Source organism: Protopterus annectens, chromosome 3.part1 (assembly GCF_019279795.1).
Source record: "Protopterus annectens isolate FY-2018-M chromosome 3.part1, PAN1.0, whole genome shotgun sequence".
In the NCBI taxonomy this organism is placed as follows: domain Eukaryota; kingdom Metazoa; phylum Chordata; order Ceratodontiformes; family Protopteridae; genus Protopterus; species Protopterus annectens.
Window position 1 is genome coordinate 406147657 of NC_056732.1, and position 12172 is coordinate 406159828.

General features: G+C 45.8%; 1 protein-coding gene across 1 annotated transcript in view; it reads right to left on the minus strand.

The window, feature by feature from the left end:
• TOP2B (DNA topoisomerase II beta) overlaps window positions 1-12172 on the minus strand; it is a gene marked incomplete in the record, with an annotated part of 2991925 nt that overhangs the window by 1856400 nt on the left and 1123353 nt on the right.

Below are 12172 nucleotides of genomic sequence, written 5' to 3' on the forward strand. Positions count from 1 at the left end.
CCCCCGATCTGGGAGGCATCCGTGGTCACAGTGGCAACGGGTTGGGCCGGAAACAAAGGGGACACCCGGAATCAGATGGTTGGGATCTATCCACCAACGAAGGTCCTTCTTGCATGATTCCATCAGCAGGAAAGAACTCACTCAGTGGGAGAAATTGGAAGGACCACTGGGAAAACAGAAGACACTGGAGAGTTCTCATGTCTAACCTGGCTAATGGTACCAATAGAATTGTGGAAGCCATAGTCCCAAGTAGCTAAAGAACCCACTTCGCTTTGACTTTTTGCAACGGAAGAAAGCGCTGAATTTGAGAGATTTAAGTTCTGTGCCCTTTCGGCAGGGAGACGAGCTGTCATGTTCACTGTGTCTACCTCTGTGCCTATACAAATCACAGATTGAGAAGGAAATAATGCAGATTTTTTCCAATTTATGGAGATCCATAATTGAGCACAAAGCTGAATCGTGGCGTCCCTGTTTTGACTGAGTAGATGCCTGGTGGGGGCGGTCAGGAGCCAGTCGTCCAAATACGGAAACACCTGGAATCTCTGACGTCTCAGGTGAGCTGTCACTACTGCCATGCATTTGGTGAACACCCTGGGGGCTGTGGTGAGACCAAAGGGCAGAGCGCGAAACTGATAGTGACTGGCTCCCAGCCAGAAGCGCAGATGGCTTCTGGACGCCTTGTCCATTTTTATGTGGTAACAGGCGTCCTGAAGATCCAGAGAGCACATCCAAAAGTCTTTCCCTAACAACGGGAGTATAGACTGCAGTGTTACCATCCGAAACTTATCCTTCACTGATTCGTTCAAACTGCTGAGGTCCAATATTGGCATCCAATCTCCGGTTCATTTAGGAGCTAAAAGAACCTGGAGTAAGTTCCGGATCCTATCTGGTCTGTTGGGACGGGTTGGATGACTCTTTTTGCGAGCAACTTGTTGATCTCCACAGTTGCCTGATCCCCGAGATTGGGTGGGACATCTGGGATCCTTTTGGGAACAAACGGTGATAGGGAAAAGGGTAACAGATAGCCTCTGGTAACAACTCTTTGTACCCACTTGTCTTGAGTGATATTTAGCCAGGCTTCTTGGTACAAAGAAATTGGACACCCGACTGGCGCCAGAGAAGTGCAGTCGGGCTCCACATCAAGAGCGCTGGTAAGGCCATCCTTGAAAGGAATCATGGCCTTGTTGATATTGCAGACCGCCCCTGCCTCTAGGGCGACGTCTGCCGTTTCCCTCCTCCTCTGCCTCTGGAGGAGGATTCACCCTGTGTATCAGGAAAGACCATCTGGGACTTCTTGAACCACGTTTTACCGCCCCTTTGACCCTTGGGGTATGGTCTGGAAGGGACAGTAAAACGCACTCCCATGGCAGAAAGAGTCTTTCCTTCTTGCTCACACCGAGTGAGTGTATCCTTCACACCGAGTGAGTGTATCCTTCACCTTGGAACCAAACAATGAGGAACCATCAAACTGGGCGTTGGTGAAAGTAGACTTGAACAGTTCTGCAAAATTACATAAACGCATCCAGGAGTGGCACCTCAAGGCAACTCCAAACCCGCTGCTCTACTCGCTCCATCCGCAGCATAAGATATAAGTCGCATGGAGGAGTTAACCACAGAATTTAAGGTGGACAACTGAGAAGAAATTTTGTCAAGAATTCCCTCAGTACACACACCTTGTATGGAATCTCATAACTCCTAGAGGAGATCCTTCTGCAACCTTGTGAAGTGCGTGAGATAGTTCAACGATTGAAGGGTAAAAGCCGCTGAACTAAAAATACGCTTCCCAAATCTGTCCATCTGCAGAGACTCCCTGTTTAAAGGATGAACAGATGAAGTATCCGCTAACCCCTCAGTCGCCGCCGCCGCCACCACCATGGCATCTACGGGAACATCCTTGGACAAGAACTCTTTACCAGGAGAGACAGACAAGAACTTATTTGGTTTCCTGGGGACTGGCTACACGGTGTCAGGAGTATCCCACACCTTTCGACTGACTAGATCCATTAGTTCATCAAAAGATGGAAACATCCAAGAGGTAGAAGGTTGATACCCGAAAGGCTTCAGGTACCCAGACTCCTCATCAGAAGGGTTAATAGTGAGCCAGTCACACCTCTACCTAAGGATCTCTAAAATGTCCACAAAGGAGACATCATTAGAGGACGACTTGGGGGACCCTTCTGACTCCTCGAGGTCAGTGTCCGATGTCAAAGACATCCTGGGAGTCAATATGCTTCTTACATAAACTTTCGGGGAGGCTCCTCGGAAGGATATTCTGGGGAAGCCTCGGAACAATGGGGGCCACCAGCCAATGGCTCCTGAGGCGGTGGGTCTCTGCTGTCTCCAGAGAAAGTAGGGGCTGAGAATGAAGTGGATGTTCTCGGGGGAAGAGTGCTGGTGCCAGTGGTAGGTGCTGGAGAATGAGACGGCACGCTCATCATCTCAAACGCCGACCTCTCCGGCTCCGAAAAGATGCGGGTTGGTGCCGGAGCCAGAGCTATTGGCTCTGAAATAGATGCAGGGTCTGAGCTCGACCTGGCTGAAGCACCAAGAGGAAAGCTCGGAATCGAAGATAGATTCCAACCCTCCCTGTCGGTGCCAAAAGAAGAGCTTCGGCCCCTGGACACGACGGACGGCATTGAGCGTGTCGGAGGCGAACCCGGCTCCAAGGCAGCAATAAGGTGAGCTGGAGTCGGCATTTCTTCCATTGGCACCAAGCACTTCGGCTCCGAAAGGCCAGTATGGCTCGAAGGAGGAATAGCAGACAAGGGCAAAGCTGGGTCAAGTGGCTCCGGAGCAGACTGGGTCAAAGCAAACAATTTTGGCAAGGCAGACGACTTCAGGAGTTTCAGCACTACCCTCTCCACATCTTCTTCTGAAAGGGTCCTGGAATACATAGATGGGGATCTTGACATGGGAGGCACTGGAGACCTAATTTTTACGGACACTGGTAGGGAGCTTACAGACCGGCTCAGAGTAGCAGAGTCAACTGGTGCATCAATTGTTTCAGAGATCAGTTCCGAAACCCCTGTAACCGACTCTGAGACCACCATGAATGATGCTCTCCTTCGGCTCCAAAGGCCGAGGAGTCGAGAAAGCAGATTTTGAATGTCTCGACTGTTTAGGAGGTGGCTCCGAGATACGAGCCGGTGCCAGAGAAGGCCTTTTTGAGCATTTTGATTTCCCAGACTTAGAGGAAGCTGAAGAGCTGGATAGTGCTTCCTCAAAGCATGGTTTCAATAGTCCCTCGAGTATGAGTTTGTTCTTCCTCTCCTGTAAAACTCTAGTAGTGAAAGCATGGCAGAACAAACACTACTCCTGTGTGGTTGGCCCCCTAGGCAGTAGACATCTTTTGGGAGCATTTCATACACTTTTTGAACCCCAAGGGTTTATGCTCCTTACTTTCCTTAGACATACCTACACACACACACACACACACACACACACACACACACACACACACTCCTGTGAGATAAAAAGGAGGAGAAGGCCCTCTAACTAAAACGGGCCTGGCCCCAAGAAGGAAGTACACTAGGACTAGGTCCTCTAGAGAAAGCTAGTTAAAGGTGTTACACATTAGGTCCTCTAACTTAAACGGGCCTAGCCCAGTGTAGTGAAACTCGGTCTTCTAACTTAAACAGACTCAAAAGAAAAGCTCAAGCACACAAGAGAAACTGTAAATGACGCAATAACTTTCTATTCTTAAGAAACAAATAAGAAACTTGTAATTCTAGTAACTCCACAAGCGGATCCCCGCCAAAAACAATGTCCAAATAGCAGAACACTAACTGCTAACGGTGACTAATAAAGGTCAGAATAAGAACCTACAAGACAACAGGAGCCCCTGTTGACTAAGAGCGGAAAACTGCCAAAAACTCTACCTAAACCAAATAATGCACAACAGCGCCTAAACTTAACTGGCACACAGGATACCAATAAACAAATAGAAAATTAAGATGCACTCAAAAAAGGCAAGCAAAGCAACTGCCTGATATATTAGCAATACTAAATATACAATAATAAAGCACTGAACATGATACAATATGAAGAATTTTGAAAAACCTAGCCAGAGCCAAGAAAAGCACAAACTCGACGCTGCAAACGAGATCAGGGGATTGTACTGGTGCACCATGGGATACCTGCTTAGCCACAAGCCAACTAGAAGTCTTCCAGCTTGTAAATCGTCCGAGTCGAGAATCGGCTCCGAACCCATATGTAAAAATGAATGCGAGCTCGGACTACCTAACATCGAAAATTTCAGGAGTCGGCCGACCGGCACTTGCGAACTGCTTCTGCTTCGGGCACCGCACGGCAAGAAAGACTGATGTAATGACATCGGCTACATGTTTTATACCCATGACGACATGGAAGAAGAGACAGCAACCAAAGCAGGACCCAAGACTTTGTTAATGAGGCCGACTGAGGGCTACTGCAAGCAGATAACCCAAATGTGATGACTGCAACAATGAAACACGAAGAATATCAGCTGGGTCTGCCAAGAGAGGTTTAACTAGGAATTTTTACTCCTCTGGCACTTTATAGAAGCTGTCAGGCCGCTTGGGGGGCCAAAGGCTGGGAGTTTGGGGCATTAGAAGCTGAATTAAAGGCAACCAAGTAAGCAGGAAGCACCAGAGGGAGAGCTGAAGGGGAGAGTGATTCCACTTGAAGCAGCTCAAAGTACCTCTTTTGGGTGTCTGTCATTTGGGAAGTATCCCATTTGAAGTAATCTTTCATCTTGGTCACCAAAGGAAATATCCTCAGGGGGAGAATCCCCTTCTACAGATTCCTCATCAGGAGAATAATATTCCTGGGGAGAAGCAATCTAGGATGTATATGAAAGAGTCCTCTGAGGAAGAAAAGAAAGAAGAATGCTCTTCCTAACTTGGGAGGTCATGGGTGGGAGGGAAGAGGCAGGAGGAGGAGGAGGAGTAGGGCTCAGTAAAGGCAGAGTAGTGGGGGATAAGGCTGAAAGCCTAAGGGCCATGAAGGCCTGCATGAGAGAAGAAGCGAAAGCCTGACAAATCTGGTATGGTTTTTGGAGAAGAGGAGGTATGCTTGTTTTTTTGTTTCTTTCTGGCCGGGGTGGAGGAAAGAACCAACCTGGCATCCGATTTTGAAGACAACATTTCCAAAGTCTGGAGCCAGGTCAGAGGTAACACAGAAATTGGTTCCCCCTCGACACAGACAGTAGTAGGTATCTAGGTAAGCTCCAAGAACATGCCGGTCGTCGACTGTGCAACAGCTTCCTCAAGGGTCGTCGCTGAAGTCGATGGATCTGACTAGAGTTCCTCAACTCCTAGATCGGTAGTTGGCAAGGCATCAGGAAGAGGAGTGGCAGGCGAGGAAAGCCTATGAATCTTGGCCTTCTTTCGCGGAGGTTCGTGTTTGGCCTCATTTGCAGGATCCATTCTAAGGGCTAACCGTTTAGTCACTGGTTTTCTAAGTAAAGGTTTAAAGCGGCCAGACAGCTGCGTAGAGTCTTCGGCATAAATGATTGACAAATTGAGCAGGAGGAATGGTCGTGCTCCTGGCCTAAGCAAAAAACACACCTATCATGGGCGCCTTTATAGGGTATCTGGCACCTGCACTAGCACTTTCCCTTTTTACCTGACATCAGCTAAAGGCTACAACAAACCAAGCCTAAGCAATACCAATCGGCAAAACAAGAAAAATATAAACCCAATGGGTTACTTAGCTTTATTGATGCGACGTCTGTAAAGAAGCGATGGTACGATGTGTAGGTCGTCTGCGGCTGAAAGGTTCTGATGATTGTGTGTGCAGACATCACCATTTAAGGTCCCTGGTTTATGGCCTTACGTCTGACATCCCACACACACTGTAGCGGCCAAGATGAAGCTTTTGTATAGGAGCTGACATACGAGTCGCCTGAGGACAGCAAATCCCACAACTAGAATACCGCAACATAGGAATAGAAGAACATATTAACTTTGTGAGGTGAAAAAGTTATTTATTTACTTCAGTTTGATAACCGGGGAAATCCACTGGGCCATGAAGAGCCCATTTTCAGTGAAGGCCCAGAGAGAAAAGCTCTTATGAACAGTTACAGAGAAACAGAACAGTTACAGAGAAACAGAATATACAATCAGTTGATGAGAGTATACAGTGTATAACAAAATAATGCGGTAACATATACAGCACAGAATACAATAACATGACATTTTTGATACAGAAACATAAGTATATGTGAGTTTTTTTTTTTTTTTTTTAGTTAAACAGTTTGAGAATGAGGGAGGACTGGTGCAATAGGTGGCTTGTCACATTAGGGTGTAGGATTATAACAGTTGCTGCAGGGAGGGTGGAGAGGTTGATGGCTAGAGGGGGAATAAGTTGGGGAGTGAGGTGTGCATACCCATTTAGTAGTAAGATAGGAGAACAAGAGATGTTTCTATTTAGTGCGGTCCTGGGTTTTGCAAAGAGTGGCAAGAGTTTCCATAGTTTAGAAATGGAGTAGAAAAAGTAGGAGGTGGCCAGGGGGTCGTGATGGTTTGTGGATCTGTAGGAGGTTTTGGATGTCTGATCTGAGTGAGCAATTGGGGATGTAGGGGCTTAGTGCGGTAGAGAGGGGCAGCTAGTAGGTTAGTGGATGACCTTGTGGGCATTAGTGAGTTTAAGCAAGGTCAAGTAACTGGGAAGTTTGTGCCACTGTAAAGAATGCAGAGTGTGGCAGTGGTGGGAGGAGCTTTTTTTTGAGATGGCAGCAAATTTGCTTATTTTATTACAGCATGATTCGAGCTTGGATTATAGACAGAGTTGGAGATTGTTTAATGGGGGGCACCATACAGAAGAGAGGAGCAAAGGTAGGAAGGTGCTACTTTTTTTATGGTGGAGGGGTAGTGGTTGTGCCTGTATAGAAGTCCAAGTTTTTGGCATTTTATTTTTTAATAGTGGATGAATATGATTGTCAAATTGTAGATGTTCGTCAATGATTAAGCCAAGGAGTTTGGTACTAGATAGAATTTCGACTGGGATGTTATCGCTACTAAGTATTAAAAAAGTTCTCTGCTAGGGATTTTCTGGATGGGGAAAAGATAATCAGTTTTGTTTTATTAGCATTAAGGGCAAGATGGTTACTTTTCATCCAGGATTCAGTTTTAGAGAAGGCTGACTGAGTTTTTAGAAGCAAGTCAGAGGGGGGTGAAAAGCAGAGCAGTTAACAGTTGAGTCATCTGCATATTGGATAATTGATGAGTCACCGATAGCAAGGTGAAAGTTATTAATAAATATATTAAAAGAGTAGTGGTCATAGAACAGAACCTTGTGGGACCCCGATGTGGGGGTGTTGAAAAACAGAGATGAGAATTTCCACTGAATGGCTTGTTGACATTCTGAGGGGTAGCCTGAGAACCAGGCTAAGGTGGAGGTGGAGAGACAAGAGGTGGGTTATAAGTAGAGGGTGGCAGACGGTGTCAAAAGCTTTGGACAGGTCGAGGAACAGGGAAAAAAAGAAGTTATGTCTTACCATAACGTTCCAACTGTGTTGTTGATCTTCATTCATTCATTACTGATGGGTTATCAGTTCTGTCCTCTGAACCGAGCCAGCCTTATACCAAGCTCACATCAGTCAAAAACTCTCGAGCTAAGATCCTACCCACAATGCTTTGCTCTGTTACCTCAGATCGAGTTTGCAAGTTGATAGACAAAAAGTAGAGGTCACCTCTGGTCATAACAGACCTACAAGAATGGAAGAAGGACCATATTAAATTCACCAGGAACATCCGGAAGGGGATGGAGGGTGGGGATTAATGAATGAACGAAGAACAACAACACAGATGGAACATTATGGTAAGACATAACTTCTTTATCTGATATTAATCTTCGTTCATTTCTTAACTGATGGGACAGAGTCCTCAGCTACCTATATCCCTGGGCGGCCCTCATGGAAGGACATTCCCGAGCACCATGGATCCAAAAGAAACTCTTCCTCTGGAGGCCAAATCCTATAAAGGTACGGGGATTGGCCCAAGTTGCAGCTGAGCAAATGTCATTGAGGGAAGCCCTAGCATGGAAAGCTGCTGAAGTTGCCATAGACCTTGTAGAATGGGCTTTCACTTTGTGAGGCAAGGTGATGTTGTTCTTGTTGTAGATGAAGGTAATGCAATTTCTCAACCATGACGCTAATGTAACTTTAGAAACAGGACGACCTAGTCTTGGTCCAGAAAAAGCAGAAATAATTAATCTGATCTACGGGTAGATTTTGTTCGGTCCAAATAAAAACGGATTTGCCTGTGAACATCTAGGGAGTGCAGGAAATACTCTCCCTTGTTAGAATGATTAGGAAAAAATACGGGAAGGTCAATAGACTGGTTGATAGACCACTGTGGCACCACTTTCGGTAAGGAGGAGAAATTAGTTCTCAGTGACACTCTACCCTTATGGAAAATAAAGAAGGGGCATTTGATGCATAAGGCTTGAAGTTCTAACAGACATCTGGCTGATGTGATAGCAACCAGAAACAAGGTTTTCCAAGAGAGGTACTTTAAGTCACATGAAAATGGAGGTTCGAATGGGGGGGGTGCTGTTAGGGCTTGCAGAACTAAAGCCAGGTCCCAAGGTTGTACTGGTTCTCTAAAGGGAGGTTTTAGGTGAAAAATACTCTTCAAAAAAGTCTTACAGAGTCTGTGTGACATTATTGAAGAGTCCTGGAAGCCAATGTGGAAATTAGAACTGGCAACTAAATGAACACGAACAGTAGAGGCTGACACTCCAGATTGAAAGAGATCTGATAAATAATCTAATACCACCGAAACAGGGGCTGAAAAGAGGTACAATAGTTTGTTCGATGCCTATAAGGTAAATCATTTCCATTTGCTGAGAGAGGTTAGCCTGGTGGATGATTTATGAGATGCAGTAAGAATATTGCCCACCGGGGAGGAGAGGTTATCCTGCCTGGCAATCACTGGAACTGGAGAAACCAAGCGGTCAGCTTCAGGTTTGTTAGATTGTGGTGGGTCAGACTCTGAAGATGGGAGATGAACGTCGGAGTTGGACTGAAAATTCATGGTCGATCTAGCAGGTGAGGCCAAAGGAAGGGGAACCAAACTTGCTGAGGCCAATATGGTGCAATGAGGATTACTTTGCTCTTCAACTGCCGTACTTTCTTCAAAAATTGGGAAATGAGGGGTATAGGAGGGTAAGGTTAAAGCAGACCCGAGGGCCAAGCGTGGACTAGAGTGTCTCTTGGTGACTATCCCCAAGGGGGGGGATCAGGCCAAAGTAGTTGCTGCACTTGTAGTTGATTGGGGAGGTGAATAGATCGCAGCAAGGCTGACTCCAACGGACGAAAATGTTTGCAGTTATCAAAGGACTGAGGAACCACTCGTGAGGTTGTAGAATGCACCTGCTCAATTTGTCCGCTATCACATTGGAGCTCCCGAGAATGTGCGTTGATGTTAGAAAGCAGTTGCAAGCTAACGCCCATTGCCATATTCTCAAGGCCTCTCGGCATAATGGGTAAGATCTGGTGTCCCCTTGCATGTTGATGTACCAGACTACTGACATGCTGTCGGACTGGATTGCAATAGTCCCTGATGGAAGGATCTAGTGAAATGCTTGCAACGCTAGTAGCACTGACCTCAGTTCCAGGACATTGATATGCAAATGAGCCTCTGTCTCTGACCAGGTGCCTTGGACCGTGTTTCCCTGACATACCCCACACCCCCATCAGGGAGGTGTCCATGGTCACTGTGGCTTTTAGCTGATGGGGGCTGAAGGGGCGAGACCACTGTTGGGGATTCTGAGACGTCCACCAGAGTAAATCTTGCTTGCATCTCTGAGTTACACTTATCTGAAAAGACAAAGGGTGTTGTAGAGGGTACCAGTGAGTGAGAAGTAGCCACTGAAGAAGTCTCATGTGGAACCTGGCCTGAGGAACAATGGTGATCGGGGCTGCCACCGACCCCAAGAGGTGCAGTACGGACCGAACAGACGATTTGTGGTGACAGATTAGCGGCTGAACCTGTTGTCTTATACTTTGAAGTCTGTGATCTGGAAGAGATGCTGTGCAATTTCTCGTGTCCAACAGAATTCCGATGAATTCTAAAAATTGTGCCAGGGTCATGTTGGACTTCTCACAGTTTACAGTGATGCCCAGGTACTAAGCTGTGAGAAGAGTGTAACCCAAGGCTTCCTCCAGCAGACTCTTGGTGGTGTGGTATGGAGCCAGTCATCTAGGTATGGAAATGCCTGGAATCCTTGAAGTCTCAGGTGAGTGATAGCCACTGCCACAGATTTGAACACTCTGGGGGCTGTAGAGAGACCGAAGGGTAGTACACGAAATTGGTAATGACTGGCTCCTTTGCAGAAGCGGAGGTATCTTCTTGAGTGTTTGTCCACTTTTATATGGTAATACTATCTTGAAGATCTGTAGAGCACATCCAATCATTGTCTTCCAAAACAGGAAGGATAGACTGAACCTTGACCATCCGGAATTTCTCTGTTTTCACAAATTTGTTTAATGTGCTGAGATCCAGAATCGGTCTCCAGTCCCCTGTCTTTTTTGGCACTAAAAAGAATCTTGAGTAAAACCCGGATCCTATCTGGTCTGGGGGACCGTTTGGATGACTCTTTTTTTTAGCAGCTTTTGGATTTTGTGTGCTGCTCCTTCCCCTTGACTGGGTGGGAAGTTGGGTAAATTTCTGGGTCAAGTGGGACAGAGATGGAGGGGAATGCGGTAATCTCTGGATATTATCCGCTGTACCCAAGAATCGGTGGTTATGGTTCGCCAGGCAGTAGGGTACAAGGAAAATTACCCCTGACCGCTACCAGAGGCGAGCAGTCGGGCAACGCCTCAGGAGCAAGGGTAGGGTTGCCCAGAGAATCAATCTCTGGAACCCCAGTTTTGCTGTTATCTTTCATTAGTTTCCCCCTCTGCCCTTAGGGGAAAACTCAGCACGTGCGTCACGGAAAGAGCCCTGTGATTTTCTGTGCCACATCTTCATGCTCCTTTGATTTCTCGAGTAGAACCGTTGAGGGGTGGAGTGTCTGACACCAATGGCAGACAGGGTTTTACCATCTTGTTCGCAGCTTGCCAGGATGTATATATAAATAAGAATACTATTCAACAACTAAGGAAGACAAAAGGAAGACCCTATTATAAGAAAAGGTCAGTGGGAGCAGAACAAGTAGTAAATGAACCTAAAGGAAATAATATGACCAGACTCATGCTTACCTATATGGCACACAATAGTTACTCGTGCGACATTAGAAGTACTGGCCCATCCGAACACAAGATGAAAAGTTGCAAGAAATAGTGGGAGATGCACCAAGGTTTACATACAGAAACAAGAAAAATCTCAAAACGTTATGTCTCAAAGATGGTTTTACTAGACCTCATACAGAGGGAGAAAAGGGGACTTTGGCATATGGAAAATGCACAGTTTGTGCTTATACAGACACTAGAAATTGAGATCGTCATCCAATCTCAGGCACTGAGTACAGATTCTCCTGTAGAGTTACCTGCAATACTCAGCATGTGGTTTATTTAGCAACCTGTAAACTGTGGCCAGCATTTTATGTCAGTAAAACCGACCAAGCGTTCAAACAGAGTGCAGAGACATATTCGTGATATACGTACAAAGGATGCACATAATGCTCAAGCTGCTCATATTCTCCCATTTCCCACACATTCTTTTAATTTTAAAGTGATTGAAAACACATATGTAGGGAAGAAACAGGGTGATATCAACAGGACAGAAAAAAAAAAAAGAGATAAAATGGATAATCAACCTACGTGCTGATCGTCCACCAGGCCATAATACCATTGAGACCGATTTTAAAAACAAGACTACCAACTATTGTTTGAGAAGGTGTGTCACACACTCAGATTTTAGATTGGTTAAGAGCTTACAACAAGGAGGAGGGCAATGTCCCAATTTGTGGTTTCTGATAGGATAATGATGTCTCTTACATAACCAAGAGAAGTCCCAGTTTATTTTATGATCTGAACAATTATCGAAAGCGCTTATCGTTTGAAAAAGGGAAGAATAATTTTGTTTTATGGTCCAGCGACGTTTTACATTACTTGGTCAATAAAGTGTTTTTAACAGCTACAGCTATGGTGGTGGTGGTACAGGATTCATTTTATTTTGCTTCCTGCTTACTTGCATACCGCCATTGGTAGTGGAAGGTATTTCTTCTTTTTATTAATTTGTCTAGA